The sequence below is a fragment of the Felis catus genome, chromosome B4 (genome assembly GCF_018350175.1).
Source record: "Felis catus isolate Fca126 chromosome B4, F.catus_Fca126_mat1.0, whole genome shotgun sequence".
Lineage (NCBI taxonomy): Eukaryota > Metazoa > Chordata > Mammalia > Carnivora > Felidae > Felis > Felis catus.
In genome coordinates this window covers 71,430,001-71,443,721 of record NC_058374.1, presented here as the reverse complement: position 1 = coordinate 71,443,721, position 13,721 = coordinate 71,430,001, and the positions used below count along the sequence as shown (strand labels likewise).

The following is a 13,721-nucleotide window of genomic DNA, read 5'->3' as shown; positions in this document are numbered from 1 at the left end:
TCACAATATAGAATTTACTGACAGAGAGGTAGGAAAAATAGACAAGTTCACACAGGAAATAGGAGATATCAACACATTTCTCTCAGCAACCAATGAAACAATCCAAGAAAAACCACAATAGAGGATACAGAGGATTTGAATGAATTAGCCAACTCTTTCTAATGGAAATACATAGAATGACTAACACCACAACTACAGAATACACATACTTTTAATGCCACAAAGCAAGTCTCAAAATATTGTTAAATGCCTTAATCAAATAGAGGATATTCTTTGACCATAATGTAACTACATTATAAGTCAATATGATGTAACTATATTATAAATCAATAATACAAAAATAACTTGACAATCCCCAGATCTTTGAAAACCAAGAAACACATGTCCAAAAATCACGTGTAAGTGAAAACAGAAATCTCAGTTGGAGAGAGAAAATATTTTAAACTGGATACTAATGGAAATATTGTGAGATACAACTAAAACCATGCTTAAACTTTTAATTTTAACATATTGAAAAAAAAAGAATGCTGAAAATTAAAGAAGAATCTTCCTCAAGAAATTAGAGAAAAAAAATAAAATAAGCCAAAAAGATAGAAGTAATTTAAATCTTTTAACGTTTCTTTATATTTGAGAGACAGAGAGAGAGAGAGAGAGGGCGAGTGGAGCAGGGGCATAGAGAGAGGAAGACACAGAATCCGAAGCAGGCTCCAGGCTTCGAGCTGTCAGCACAGAGCCCAACATGGGGCTCAAACTCAGTAACCGTGAGATCATGACATGAGCTGAATTTGGCCACTTAAGCGACTGAGCCACCCAGGCGCCCAAAGATAGAAATAATTTAAAAAATTAAATAGAATCTAATTAAACAAGTAGCAAGAAAAGAAAATGGAAACATACATACAGAGAGGATAAACAAAGTTGGTCCTGTGAAAAGACCTAAAACTGATCGCTCTCAGGCAAGACTGATGAAAATACAAAGAAGGCACACCCAAAGTCAGAAACGAAAAAGGAGCACTGCTACAGATCCTGCAGAGATTAAACAGATAATGAGAGTACATTTAAAGAAATTTAGACGAAAACAAAACATTTAAAAATTACCAGAATGTCCACAGGAATAAAAAGCACTAAAAAAAGATGTGTAACTATTGACAAAATTGAATTTATAATTAGAAACTTTCCCACAAGTAAATTCCAGGCCCAGATATATACATGGGGACCAAGAGAAATATGAAGGAATGGTTACAGCATCATTATTTATAAAGCCTCAAACTGGACCCTGAATATCTATCAACAGAAGAAAAGATAAATACATCAGGACTTGGTCATACAGTGGAGACTATTCAACAATGAAAACAAACCACTCTGATACAAAGCCCGGATGGATCTCAGAAACCATGACATAAAAGAAGGCGGATAAGAAAAAGCATAATCTATGATCACAAGTATGTAAAGCTCAGAAACAGCAAAACTAAACTATGGTAATTAGGGAGGTATTATAAGTAAGAAAGTGAACAGCATAAAAAAGCAAGATACTGGTTACTCTGGAGGGAGGGAGGGGCAGAGAGTTTATTATCAGGAAATATAGCCACAGAGCTTTGGGGACGCTGGCAGCGTTTTTTTGTTTAACATGAATCGTCATGGGGAGGGGTGGGTGGGGTTCACTTAAAAATATTTTATTTTTTTTACTTTATTTAAAAAATTCTTTTTAACGTTTATTTATTATTGAGAGAGAGAGAGAGAGACAGAGCATGAGCATGGGAGGGGCAGAGAGAGAGGGAAACACAGAATCTGAAGCAGGCTCCAGGCTCTGAATTATCAGCAAAGAGCCCAACATGGGGCTCAAACTCACAAACCGCAAGATCATGACCTGAGCCGAAGTCGGATGCTTAACCGACTGAGCCACACAGGTGCCCCTAAAAAATATTTTATAACAATTCAATTTTTTGCAATTTTTTTGCAATTATTTGCAATAATTAAGCTGTAAATATGTGTTCTATGTACTTTTGTGTAGGTATATTATTTCCATACTTTTTAAAAGGACAAAAAATAATATTATTATTGAAGGGGCTTAAGAAATGGTACTACTACTGTTATTTTATAGGAGAAACATTGGGATAGCAAAAAAGTCTACATAGCTTTTGGGAGAAAATTATTTCTAACATGGATTAGAGGGTGCCATGGAGGAGAAGAACAGAAGACCCTCAGAGTGTGATCAGGCCTGCGTGTGTTACAGCAGTAAAATTAGTGATACGTCCTGGCTAGAACAAGAACAATGTAAAGGAATAATAAAAGAGGAAGCTGAAAATTAATGATGTAGTGAAGGGCACTGAGTGTCTACAATGTAATTTAGCCCTGTTTTAAAGCCTGTGGACAATTCACATTTGGAATTTAGACTGCTTCAGTTCTTTCTGTAAGGCACTGCATCTTTTACATCTTTACATATCTTTCTGCTTCTTAACTAATCATGCTTCTTGGTATCTCTTAATGGAAAAGTGATGAGATGGCTTTACCAAATGCAAGGACTACCATTTTTTACACACATAATGCCTGATAAGGTAGAGACTACATCAAGTACCATTTGAAAGACCCATAAAAATTTATATCCACTTCATTTATTTCAAAGAGTAAAGCAGAAAGTCACCCCAAAGCAGCTGTTCCCTTGGTTGTATAGAAGAATCACTTGGAGGTGAGCCTGGGTGTCTCAGTCAGTTGAGCATCTGACTTCGGTTCAGGTCATGATCTCACGGTTTGGGGGTTCAAGCCCCACGTCAGGTTCTGTGATAACAGCTCAGTGCCTGGAGCCTGCTTTGAATTCTTTGTCTCCCTCTCTCTCTTTCCGTCCCCCACTTGCATTGTCTGTCTGTCTCTGTCAAAAATAAATAAACATTAAACAAATTTAAAAAAAAAGAATCATTTGGGTAATTTCCCAGTAGCCCCTTGGTTGAAGATAAGAACACTTCTGGGGAAGGGGAGTAGGAAACATGTAATAAATTTCTGCGACTCTAGCAGAGCTCTCCAAGACTCTTGACATGCAGAGCTGGTCCTCAAGGAGGGGGAGTATGGAGGCTGGTCAGGAAGACCTGATGTAAGGCCCAGTGGTACAGAGTAATGATGAGGCCCCTCCAACAAAACATGAGGACAGTGGGTGGCCAAGCAGCCAACTTAGGTCTATCCACTCAGCAGCGTGGGTTAAAGGAGCTGTTTTCAGCACCCAGTACGACTGATGGGAGCTCTTCTGAACCCAGCCATTTTAGAGAAAGGACACCTAATGGCTATGCATGGGCTGGACCAGGGAGGGTACCAGTGCCAGGTGGACAGGCACCTGTGCAGGTGCAAGCTTCAACAGAGACACTGTGGCAGCAAGACACAAATGAGGTAGAAGAAGAACTAGATGGCACTAGCTTTCCCTACGGCAGCTACTTAAAATGAACCCCAGTGACCCCACATGAGTAAGTCACGAAATTTAATACCAATTGGGTGGGGGTGCCTGAGTGACCCCACTGGTTAAGCATCCAACTCTTGATTTCAGTTCAGGTCATGACCTCATGGTTTGTGAGTTTGATCCCCACATCAGGTTCTGCACTGATCTGCAAAGCTTGCTTAGAATTCGCTCTCCCTCTCTGCCCCTCCTCCACTTGTGCACGCACATGCAAGCACGTGCTTGCACTCTCCCTCTTTTCTCTCTCTCTCAAGATAAATAAATAATCATCTTTTAAGGGCACCTGGGTGGCTCAGTTGGTTTAGCGTCCGACTTTGGCTCGGGTCATGATATCATGGTTTGTGAGTTCAAGCCCCACGTCGAGCTCTGTGCTGACAGCTCAGGGCCTGGAGCCTGCTTCAGATTCTGTGGCTCCTTCTCTCTCTGCTCCTCCCCTGCTCACTCTCTGTCTCTCTCTCCTACAAAAATAAATAAACATTCAAAAAACTTAAAAAAAAAAAAAAGGAAGAAAGCTAAATAAATAAATAAATAAATAAATAAATAAAAAGACCAATTGGGTGGATAAAACTTCAAAAAGAAGGTCAGACTCCTCAGACTCCTTACTAATGAATATAGGTAGAGCCTCAAGCCGTTAATAAGAAAGGTTAAAATAAACCAGCCCAAAGTTGAACTCTGAGTTTGTGAGGCATTCATGCCAACAACATATTATGCCAGAGATTTCTGCAGAATCAGCTTAAATTTGCTTGGTGTATATATCACCCCCTCCACCAACTCCACCAAATACTGACAGCATAGGCCCTGGGTAGAAATTAAAGGTCTGTTTGGGGCTTTCCCTTTAAGAGCTTCAGGTACAAGGCACATACCTAACCCTAAAAGAATAGCCATTTAAGACATCTCCCAGTCATCTGCCCCTTAACTCAAAGGACAGGGTGAGCTATTTATTCAATCTTTCAACAATATTGATTGAACACCTCCTCCATGCCAGGAACCGTGCTAGGTGCTGGGAATACAAAGATGAATAAGACCCAGTGATTACCATTTAGCAAATGAAAAAAGACACACAAACAAATCAACAGAGCCCTCCGGTGGAAAATGCTCTAAGGGAGAGGACAGGCAGAGATGAGAAGCCCAGGGTCTGGGAGCACAGCAGGCTTCACAGAGGAGGGCCAGAGGAGAGAAAACGTGTTTGAAGTAGAAGCAAACAGATGCACAAAGGCAAAGAGGGCTGAAGGCAGCAGGCAAGCGAGTTAAAGGGAGAAGGAAGGGCAGGAAGCGGTGGCTACATCAGGGAAGGCTTTGCACAGCCTTAACAAGGTTTGCTTTTTAAAACATCGCTGAAATGGGAGCATTACAACGACAGACCCCAATCTCCTATCCCAACATCTTCCTGGATATTATCCATGCGGTACCTTCAAAATGCTTTCCATTTAAGAGGCCGTATCAGTCAGGGTTCTCCAGAGAAACAGAACCAGTAGGAGATTATAGATATAGATAGATGATTGATAGACAGATGATAGATGACAGGTAGATAGAAAGATGATAGATGACAGATGATTGATAGATGATAGATGACACAGGGAGAGACAAATGATAGATAGGTGACAGATAGATGGATAGATAACAGATGATGGATAGATGACAGATGCACATACATACACATACACACATACCTATACACGTAAATGAAGAAATTTCTTTTGAGAAAGTGGTTTATCCAATTGTGGGGGCTGGCTAGTGTGCAGACTATAGGGCAGGCTGGCAGGCTGGAATTTCTTGGGCAGGAGCTGATGCTGCAGTCTTCAGAAGAATGTTTTTCTTTTTTCAGTAAACCCATTTTTGCTCTTAAGGCTTTTCAACTGATTGGATGGGGTCCACACACATTATCAACAGCAAGCTCCTTTTCTTAAAGTCAATTGATTTTAGATGTTAACCACATCTCATAAGACTTCACAGCAGCATCTAGACTGGTGTTTGATTAAACAGCTAGGTACTAAAGCCCAGACACATAAAACCACCGAAGCCATACTCCTGACTTACATTTAAAGATATACTTGTTTTTACATCAAAAAATACAACTCTCGTCAAAACCTAATATATTTAAAAGTCCCTATGATTCTGATTTTAGAATTTAACACAGAATTCCTGTAACAGTGCTCCATTTTCCCAAACACACGGACACACACACAGACGCATACACACACCATGCAAAATAGTACCTCATCAAATAGAGAGGAGGCTTCTCATCAATATTCTAATTCAAAGGTCACTACTGATTTGGCCATACCTTAATATTTTATAATTCAAACTATGGAATTTCATAGTATTTATGAAATTTTAGTTCGATTTCCATGAATCCCTACCTGTACTTTAATCTGCAACTAGATTTGTTTTGTTGAGTCAACGCAAGACTCTGTAAGCTCTCTTTTTCTTCTGGCTCCTTTCTGAAGTTCTTGCTTACACTAGAATTATTTTTGCTGTCAAACATCAACTTCCTGCTATTATTTTGACAGCCAAATGTTAACAGGTAAATTACTCACATCCATGTCCAGCTGAAAAAGCATTCCTTTGAAACCCAAAGGTATTCACTTTTAACTCCTCTTGAATGCAGAGGTCATGGATAGATTGGGCATTTTTATCAAATGACCTATTTTTTTCATTAAAAATAGACTATCCCTTGAAGAGACCCCTTGCATATACAGGAACTAGCACACTGTGTTAAGCAATAATTAGCTTGTGGGAAACACTACAGAATGTTTAATAACATACAAAATCACCAGCAGCCAGAACCTTGAAGACCAGAAACCACTTTTGGAATCCTGATAGCTTCAGGGAATTACATAAACACAGGTAGAAGGATTTAAAATAGTATTTGATGCTGTGGTGTTCAGCAAATACTTGCTGAATCTGAGGAGAAAGGGAGAGAAATTCCACCTTCTGGAGGAACACAACCTTCTTAGCTAGATGTGTGAGGAAGAACTGGAAGGTGAAATCAAACCAAACTCAGTATTGTGCATACTCCTGCTCAATTTATTGACAGAAAACCATATTATTCATTACAAAGTTCAGGTTCACTCATACCCAAAAACGTACTTTTAGACATCCATAGAGTCCTTAATTGAAGTGACACATTACTTGTGAACAGGTGGTTTACAGGGCAGGAGCAAAGGACGGAGACACAACCCTGGACCTCTTAACGATGGTTGCCTGTACGTGTTCCAACAACCAGAAGCCAGGAGAGGGGCCTGAGCAGTCAGACTGTGAACTGAGATCCCAAATCTGAGACTCAGCAAGTAACGTTGGCCTATTTAGAGCTGCTCGGCCAACTGAAAAAAATCCAATCACCAAATCCAGGGAAGTGATTTAATAGAAACGTGGGCACCAGGGTACAAAATCAGACCATGTCCATAGGCAGGCACAAGGGAAGCTGGTAGCAACTCCTGAGCTAAAAAGCAGACCCTCTGGTTACATGCATAGTTAGCTTTTTATCCAGGTCCTGGAGCTGGAGCAAGAGTGTGCTAGTAGTGTTTAAAATGGGCAGAAGAGCACGCCTAAGGGATGCCTCTGGATACATATGAGTGTCTGAGCCTAGTGAAACTTAGCTGATTGTTATAGTCAAGGCATGAATGCACAGTGCAAGGAAAACCAGGTAGATAGGTTAAGTAATGTTTTACTTAACATTGCTTTAATGAAGTTTTCAGTGGCCTTCATTTGTCTAACAATCCACAAGCAAATCAGCAGCATTCAAAATACCAACAGAAGATAGCAAACAGGAAAATGAAATTTCTACTAATTTGAAGGTTTTGTTGTCTATTTAACCTAGTTGCCCCCTTTTTCCCCATCCTAATCTCTTCACAGCATGGCCCTACCTGCTCCAGGCACATACCTTCAAGGGCAGCAGGTAATGACACAGAAGCCATTCCAGGCCCCATGCCCTACCCCAACGCTCTGCGTTTTCTCTCTCCAAGCCCTCCAGTCCCCATTTTGTTGACTTTATGCCTGATTCTACCTCTTTGTCTAGACTGCTACTTCCTTAAATGGGTCTATCAGGATTTACATTTCCTCCTTCCCCAAGACTCTGCTTCCCAGACTCCTCAGCTCCCTTAACCACTGTCCAAAGGTGAGCACACCCTGGCTAGCCTCCACCCTGACACACATTCTACTCATTCTCAATCCCAGCTACATACTAGATTCACCTGGGGAACTTTTAAGAAACACCATTGCCTGGGGCCCTTCCCAACAGATGCTGACTTAATTAAGCTGACTTAATTAAGCTGTGGGGCATAGACATCAGTATTTTTTTTTTAATTTTTGACAGAGAGAGAGCAGGAACAGGGGAGGGACAGAGTGAGAGGGAGTCACAGAATCCAAAGCAGGCTCCAGGCTCTGACCTGTCAGTACAGAGCCCTACATGGGGCTCAAACTCATGAGCCGTGAGATCATGACCTGAGCCAAAGTCGGATGCTCAAACAACTGAGCTACCCAGGCGCCCCCCATTAGTATTCTTTTAAACTCCCTGGTGATGTTAACACACGGCCAGACTTAGAAAACACTTCTGTAACTAAAGCTTCTGCACATTGCCCATTGTGTCTAGAAGGCAATTTGGGACAAGAGTTGCCACAAAGAGCCACAAAGGGTCTCAGAAGTCACCACAAAGGACCACCGAAAAGGAGAAGATGCTATAATAAGCAGAATAGGAGGTGAATTTGGGGAGCGAGAAGCCGCGGAAGGTAGGGAACCGCTTTTGCAGGTGGAGAGGACGGATACTGGGGAGGAGGGGGAGAATATGCCCTCCCCAAAAGCAGTGGAGAGAAAGTGGAAAACTGGAAACAGCTGCAGGGACTAAACTAAAAAGGGAGAAAGGAGAAAGGAGAGGGTTTAAATTCCATTAAGACTGTAAACAAGGGGAGCACAAAGGCCGCAACACCGCAGCTCAATACCTGGTGGTGCTCTGGTGGGAAGGGCGGATCCCCAGGAACAGAGTGGGGTCCGGGAGGTTCTCAGGCCATACGGAGAAAAGCGGTTCCACTGCTAGAAGGACAATTGGTAGAGACTGTTGAAGCCACCTGGTCCCAGCAGACCCCAGAGAACCGCCACACTCGCTGGTGCTGGAACAAGGTCGTTAAGGCTGAAGTCTGGTGCCAGATGTGTGTTGTGATTTCCCATAATCCCTGAAATGCTGCTGCTACACTATCTCGCGAACTTTTTCTGGGGCGGGCTGGCACCTGGCTGCAGTCTCGGGCACTGGCAGCAGTAGGGGCCAGCAGGCGTTCCTGGGTGCAGCCAACATTCGGCCATTGTTCATTCGGCCATTGCTCGGTGAGACCCTCCCACAGAGGGGCGGAGCGGGACAAAGCCGAAGTCCTTCGGAAGTAAGGGGCCAGAGAAAAGAGCCGCATCTGAGACAAAACTCTCAGGAGAGAAGTACTGCCTGGGGCCTGGTTACGGTGAGTGAAAAGCGGGGGCGGATGAAAGCTGAAGACAGAGGACAGGTGCGCAACTGCTGATCTGGGAGAACAGACTGGGTGGCTGGGTGGCGCATTTTCACCGATCCCGCTCATGCGCATACGCACCTATGAGCATGGCAACAATCCACCCCAGTAGGATAGCAGCGCCATCTAGTGGAGAGCAGAGCTGTTACACTGAGCCGCGCCCAACTGGGCCAACTTCGCTCTTCAAGAACAAAAGTCTCACCTCTGGCATAGTTTATAGACGATAAAGCGCTACATAGACTGACTTCTGGGGGAAAACGAAGCAATTTCAGTCCTACTTCAATCTGTTAACAGGTTCATCTATTCAAATTTCTTTCCTTTTCTTTTTCTCTTTTACACTTTTTCTTGAATACAGAAAAAATTCATTTTTATTTTCAATTTTTATTAAAAATATTTTTCTTGAATTTTTGTTACTATATTTTTTACTTTTGTGTAAATTTTTTCAAATTCTATTTTACTTCCATTATTTTGTTTTAGTATACTTAAGCGTATTGACCTTTTCATATTTTCAATTTCCTTTTTTCTTTTTTTCTCTTTTTCATTTTTCTTTTTCTTTTTTTTTTTTTTTTTTTTTTTTTTTTTTTTTTAATGTTTTATTTATTTTGGGGACAGAGAGAGACAGAGCATGAACGGGGGAGGGGCAGAGAGAGAGGGAGACACAGAATTGGAAACAGGCTCCAGGCTCTGAGCCATCAGCCCAGAGCCCGACGCGGGGCTCGAACTCACGGACCGCGAGATCGTGACCTGGCTGAAGTCGGACGCTTAACCGACTGCGCCACCCAGGCGCCCCTCATTTTTCTTTTTCTTGAATGCACAAAGAGAACCTCATTTTTACTTTCAATTTCTATTAAAAATTTTTTATTTAATTTTTTTACTATACTTTTTGCTTTTATGTAACTTTTTTCAAATTCTATTTTACTTCCATTTTTTATTTTAGTGTACTACAGTGTATTCACTTTTTCAAATTTTCAAACGACTTCTTTTTTGCTTTTTATCTTTTTCTCTTTTTTGTTTCTTTTTTCTTAAATACAGAAAAAGATAATATTTGTTTTTAATTTTTATTAAAAATATTTTTCCTTAATTTTTTTCTTCTATATTCTTTACCTTTGTGTATATTTTTTCAAATTCTATTTTACCCCCATCATCTCATTTTAGTCTACTTCAGTGTATTCATTTTTTCAAATTCTCAAACAATATCCTTTTTTTTTCTTCTCCCCGCCCCCCTTTTTTTGGTCTAATCTATCAAACCACTTTAAACACCCAGACCAAAACACACCTAGGATCTAGCATCATCTATTTGATTTGTGTGTGTGTGTGTGTGTGTGTGTGTGTGTGTGTTCTTAATTTTTTAATTTTAATATTATTTAATTTTAATTTTTTAATTTCAATTTTTCTACCTCATTAATTCCTTTTCTCTCATCAAAATGACAAAACGAAGGCATTCACCCCAAAAGAAAGAGCACGAAGAAATGACAGCCAGGGATTTAACCAACACAGATACAAGCAAGATGTCTGAAACAGAATTTAGAATCACGATAATAAGAATACTATCTGGAGTCGAGAATAAATTAGAATCCCTATCTGTGGAGATAAAAGAAGTAAAAAATAGAATGAAATTAAAAATGCTATAACTGAGCTGCAAACACAGATGGATGCCGCGGCAGCAAGGATGGATGAGGCAGAACAGAGAATCAACGACATAGAGAACAAACTTATAGAATAATAAAGCAGAAAAAAAGAGGGAGATTAAGGCAAAAGAGCACAATTTAAAAATTAGAGATATCAGTGACTCATTGAAAAGGAGCAACATCAGAATCATAGGGGTCCGAGAAGAGGAAGAGAAATAGGGGTAGAAGGGTTATGTGAGCAAATCATAGAGGAAAACTTTCCTAACCTGGGGAAAGACACACACATCAAAATCCAGGAAGCACAGAGGACCCCCATTAGATTCAACAAACACTGACCATCAACAGGGCATATCATACTCAAATTCACAAAATACTCAGACAAGGAGAGAATCATGAAAGCAGCAAGGGAAAAAAAGTCCCTAACCTACAAGGGAAGACAGATCAGGTTTGCAGCAGACCTATCCACAGAAACTTGTCAGGCTAGAAAGGAGTGGTAGGATATATTCAGTGTGCTGAATCAGAAAAATATGCAGCCAAGAATTCTTTACCCAGCAAGGCTGTCATTCAAAATAGAAGGAGAGATAAAAAAAAAAAAAAAGTTTCCCAGACAAACAAAAATTAAAGGACTTTGTGGCCACTAAACCAGCCCTGCAAGAAATTTTAAGGGGGACTCTCTCAGGGGAGAAAAGATGAAAAAAAAAAAAATATATATATATATATACACACACATATATAAAATACCAAAAGCAACAAAAATTAGAAAGGACCAGAGAACACTACCAAAAACTCCAACTCTACAAGCATCATAATGGCAATAAATTCATATCTTTCATTACTCACTCTAAATGTCAATGGACTCAATCCTCCAATCAAAAGACATAGGGTAACAGAATGGATAAGAAAACAAGATCCATCTATATGCTGTTTACAAGAGACCCACTTTAGACCTAAAGACACCCTCAGATTGAAAATAAGGGGATGGGGAACCATCTAGCATGCTAATGGTCAACAAAAGAAAGCCATAGTAGCCATACTTATATCAGGCAACCTATACTTTAAATCAGAGATTTAAAGATGGGCAGAAGGGCATTATATCATAATCAAGGGGTCTATCCACCAAGAAGACCTAACAATTATAAACATTTATGTGTCAAATGTGAAAGCACCCAAATATATAAATCAATCACAAATATAAAGAAACTCATCGATAGTAATACCATAGTAGTAGGAGACTTCAACACCCCACTCACAGCAATGGACAGATCATCTACTCAAAACATCAACAAGGAAACAATGGCTTTGAATGACACACTGGACCAGATGGACTTAACAGATATACTCAGAACATTTCATCCTAAAGCAGCAGAAAATACATTCTTCTCCAGTACATATCGAATGTTCTCCAGAATAAACCATATACTGGGACACAAATCAGCCCTAAGTAAGTACAAAAAATATCAAGATCATACTGTGCATATTTTCAGACCACAACATTATGAAACTCGAAATCAATCACAAGAAAAAATTTGGAAAGGTAACAAATACTTGGAGACTGAAGAACATCCTACTAAAGAATGAATGGGCTAACCAAGAAATTAAAGAGGAAATTAAAAAGTATATGGCGGTCAATGAAAATGATAACACCACAACCCAAAACCTCTGGGATGCAGCAAAGGTGCTCCTAAGAGGAAAGCATATAGCAATCCAGGCCTTCCTAAAGAAGGAAGAAAGATCTCAGATACACAACCTAATCTTATGCCTTAAGGAGCTGGAAAAAGAACAGCAAATAAAACCCAAACATAGCAGAAGACAGGAAATAATAAAAATTAGAGCAGAAATTAATGCTATCAAAACCAAAAAAACAGTAGAACACATCAATGAAACCAGAAACTGGTTCTTTGAAAGAATTAACAAAATTGATAAACCACTAGCCAGTTGGATCAAAAACAAAAAGGAAAGGACCCAAAGAAATAAAATCAAGAATGAAAGATGAGAGATCACAACCAACACAGCAGAAATAAAAACAATAATAAGAGAATATTATGAACAATTGTATGCCAGTAATCTGGAAGAAATGGACAAATTCCTAGATACATATACACTACCAAAACTGAAACAGGAGGAAATAGAAAATCTGAACAGACCCATAACCAGTAAGGAAATCGAATTTGTAATCAAAACTCTGCCAAAACACGAGAGTCATGGGCCAGATGGCTTTCCAGGGGAATTCTACCAAACATTTAAGGAAGTGTTAACACCTATTCTCTTGAAGCCATTCCAAAAAATAGAAATGGAAGGAAAACTTCCAAACTTTTTCTATGAAGCTAGCATTACCTTGATTACAAAACGAGACAGAGACCCCACTAAAAAGGAGAACTATAGCCCAATTTCCCTGATGAACATGGATGCAAAAATCCTCAATAAGATATTAGCCAACCAGATCCAACAATACATTAAAAAAACTATTCACCATGACCAAGCGGGATTTATACCTGGGATGCAGGGCTGGTTCTATATCTGCAAAACAATTAACGTGATTCATCACATCAATAAAAGAAAGGACAAGAATCATATGATCCTCTTAATAGATGCAGACAAAGCATCTGACAAAATACAGCATCCTTTCTTGATAAAAACCCTCAAGAAAGTGGGATAGAAGGAGCATACCTTGAGATCATAAAGGCCATATATGAACAATCCAACGCTAATAATATCCTCAATAGGGGAAAACTGAGATCTTTCCCACTAAGGTCAGGAACAAGACAGGGATGTCCACTCTCGCCAGTGTTATTCAACATAGTATTGGAAATCTTAGCCTCTGCAATCAGACAACACAAAGAGATAAAAGGCATCCAAATCGGCCAGGAGGAGGTCAAACTTTCCTCTTTGCAGATGACATGATACTCTATATGGAAAACCCAAAAGATTCCACCAAAACACTGCTAGAATTGATTCATGAATTCAGCAAAGTTGCAGGATATAAAATCAATGCATAGAAATCGGTTGCATTCCTATACACCAACAGTGAAGCGACAGAAAGAGAAATCAAGGAATCGATCCCATTTACAGTTGCACAAAAACCTTAAAATACCTAGGAATAAATCTAACCAAAGAGGTGAAAAATCTATACACTGAAAACTATAGAAAGCTGATGAAAGAAATTGAAGA

The 13,721-nt window shown here is 39.9% G+C and overlaps 1 protein-coding gene across 7 annotated transcripts in view; it reads right to left on the bottom strand.

Annotated features, from left to right (window-relative positions):
• TMEM117 (transmembrane protein 117) overlaps window positions 1–13,721 on the bottom strand; it is a 499,445-nt gene that overhangs the window by 258,919 nt on the left and 226,805 nt on the right. Inside the window, exon 1 of one of the 7 annotated variants that reach the window (XM_045061668.1) lies at window positions 8,374–8,394. The exons of the other annotated variants lie outside the window; for them this stretch is intronic. The gene's annotated coding sequence lies outside the window, so the exon portion shown is untranslated. Of the gene's footprint in view, window positions 1–8,373; window positions 8,395–13,721 lie in introns of those variants that run through there. 7 annotated transcript variants of the gene reach the window in all.